Genomic DNA, 3,317 nt, shown 5'->3' with positions numbered 1-3,317 from the left:
TGAGCATTGTGCATCAACTATTTAAACCTGATTGCATGTTCATGTTTAGGTTAATAATAAATACTTTATATAAATATTGAGCACTTACATAATTAATAATACAATACAATTATTCATTACTCAATAATCTATAACTTAGATGAAATTTGTGTTAGAAATTTGTAACAATACCTAAAAATAAATTTAGAAAACTATAACATTATAAACTTGATAATGTTCTATATATACCTTTATTAAACAAGATTGTAGGGAAGTGGCATACCTGCTGTTAAAAATCTCTCATGGTGGGTAAGTCAAACTATCCTAATAGACCACACATAACCAGCTACAATATGTAGCATATCCTAAGATTCACACATTCTTTTTAACATAGTTACCTCTTGAACAAGAAAAACAATTTTCGAGATACCATCTGGACATTAGGGCCAAACTTGGCTTTCAAGGACTTCACTTCCTTTTTACTGAGATGAAAATCATTTTATAGAATCTCATCATTAATCCCTAATCCAAACAAAGTGAACGAGAGCCTCTCTGTTACATTGATCCCTGATCTAGACAAAGTGAACGAGAGCCTCTCTATTCTAGAATTCTGGTTGTTTAACGTCCCCACAATAGCAATTGGACTACTTCCCACACTCATCTAAAAGTGCACTAGTCTTTTGGGAAATGCCATCACATCACCCTTGTCATGAATCTTGGCATATAGGTTGTTCGGTGAGGTGACAAACCTAGAATAAAGAGTCCCCTCCACAACATACCAAATCTCTCTGGTTCTGGGATGTAGGTGAGGGACATTCACAACACCATATTCAAGATCCACCCTATGAGAGAAACGCCTAGAGTGTTGAGCCCTGTAAATCGCAAGGCAGTCACAGAGGTCCCAACAAATCTAGTAGCAGATGGATTTATTGGATCTTTATTCCTTCATAGACAAAGTCATCAACAGTGACATTATCAGTGTCCTTACAGATCAATCCATTGAGATACACAATCTAGGTATTGGTGGATTTGAGGCCTATCACACAAAAATATTGCAAAGGATCAGAGTCTACATCTGAGAATATTAAGACCAAAATATTCACAACAACAACCACCATAGATATGGCTTAGGATCCTTTAGTAGATATATAATTTCAAAGGATGTACCATCCTTCTGAGAAGCTTACTAGAGCAGTGAAAGCGTTGGCTTAATTAGGCCTTTTAATGGGTCTCATACTACTCCATCATGCATATTAGATTATGGGTATTAGTGGAATAGCTAATTATGTATTATTGCATTAAATTTACCTACGCTTCTAGCCTCCATTGTATCTTGTGGCAATATGGAAGAAATAAAATCATTAGGCATGAGTAATCTGGACCCACTCTCATTAGACATTGTAATATTTGATGGTTGGTATAAGGGGTTGATAAGTTAATACAAATAGTTTGTCAATATTTTGAAAATATAACAAGATTATGGTGTAAAACTTGGGCCCATATATATAGCATTGTGTGGCTCATTTCTCTTGGTGAAGTTCATGAAACTTTCAATTAATACCAACAAGAAAGAAATTGAATTGAACATGTAAGATTGACGAATGGAATGCAATATAAGAGTGAAGAATGGAATGCAACATAATTTTCGAACTAAAAATTCAAAAACAGTAAAAAATTATTTTAGGATGACCTAGCATGTGACAATGCAATCACATGCTAGGCACTTATTATCTTCACTGATACCTATCAATGAACTCTTATTTTAATAAATGATTAAATTATATTGAATGAGTTAATTGCAATAAAATCAACAATGAGCATGGAGATGGATAAGATTAAGCAAAACTGTAAATTTATCACATGAAGCTTATGGGAGATAAGATTAAGCAAAGTTGTAAATTTATCACATGAACCATGTGGGATTCACGACACCTGATACACTTGATATATCTTTATATCGAAGGACATTTGGAAAATCTTTGTTCTCACATTTGTTTTCTCATAATATTCTAATAATATTGAATCCTTGAATCCTTGTCTTTTCATTCATAAATATAAACGGTTTATAAAGGGTTGAGATCTAACCTGCGTGCACCCATGCAAAATAGAAACCTCTTCAACCTCGAAAAAATCTTTCCGACCTTATCACAATCTCTTGGATCATAAAACCAAATTCTACCCATATCCTGGTTTGCATTTCAATAGATTAAATAAGGAACATTTACTTCATATTCAAAATCGCTAAGTATCTCCTCCAGAAAATTACCAATGAATTGTCTGTTATGAACTCGTTTCCTTAACTAGTCCCTGTATATAGGATCAATTCTCAACCTTGTTATGAACTCGTTTTCCTTAAATAGTCCCTGTAGATAAGATCAATTCTCAACCTACTTATCATTGCTCAAAAGTTTGAGAGAGAAAAAAAGAACATTTAGCCTTCTGTGGACTACATGTAATATTATTACCTTAAATGCGCTTTACATATTACAGGTTGAATAGGGATATGAACGTTCATCTTCGCAGATGAGGAACAATCTAGTCGAAATAAAGATCATTTATATAACCCTAAAAATAAAGAGAAGGAAGAAATGAATATAATAATGAAATCAATTGTGAAAGCTTAGAGACAACTGGAACATTATTAAGAGTGGTATAAGCTGTCATTTTAGTAACCACAATACAAATATAAATATAATACAAATATAGGTGCAAAATGCATAAATAATGGGATTCCTGAATCAACCTACAACTCATTAAAGAACAAAATCAAATTGGCTTTATTCCAAATGTCCTTACATGTGCCGCTGACATAAGAAAATAACATATTGGTGAGTCATGAGGTTGACGTTGTGTACATGGTTAACGATAGACTGACTCTGAAAATCCTCCCACGTGTGAACAGTTCAGAAAGGCTTAAGAAAATCCTCCCACGTGCGAATAGTTCAGAAGGGCTTAAGAGGTAGCATCAAACTGAATGTTTGATACGAAAATATATTTGAAGGTTGCATTTTGAATGCCTTCTACAAAACCTGCAACATCTCTTGGAGCGTTTGCAAAAGACACTGTAATGCATGCATAGATTTTACCATTTGTCTAACTCTTTGGGCCCACTACCTTACAACTTGTCTCTCTTGTGATAGCCTGAGATAGCCCAAAGTGCAAGATGGCTAGTCCATAGTGCAAGATGAACAACACAGAAGTTAAGATATAATCCACTTAACCCTATCAAATGTAAACCTTATTGTAACTCAGACAGGTTTTCTTAGCAGTCCAACTCATTGGTTTATTGATTTTCCTGTTGGGAGCTGCAAAGATTACATATAGAAAACTTGGAACTG

General features: G+C 34.1%; 1 pseudogene; it reads right to left on the bottom strand.

Annotated features, from left to right (window-relative positions):
* Window positions 1-373: 373 nt before the first annotated feature.
* LOC149213681 (germin-like protein subfamily 3 member 2 pseudogene) lies at window positions 374-1,097 on the bottom strand (annotated as a pseudogene).
* Between the last annotated feature and the right edge of the window lie 2,220 nt (window positions 1,098-3,317).

This window comes from Pinus tabuliformis, chromosome 1_1, assembly GCF_031772625.1.
Source record: "Pinus tabuliformis cultivar Carrire ecotype Pingquan chromosome 1_1, CPIR1, whole genome shotgun sequence".
Taxonomy (NCBI): domain Eukaryota; kingdom Viridiplantae; phylum Streptophyta; class Pinopsida; order Pinales; family Pinaceae; genus Pinus; species Pinus tabuliformis.
This window is presented reverse-complemented; position numbering and strand designations above follow the sequence as displayed.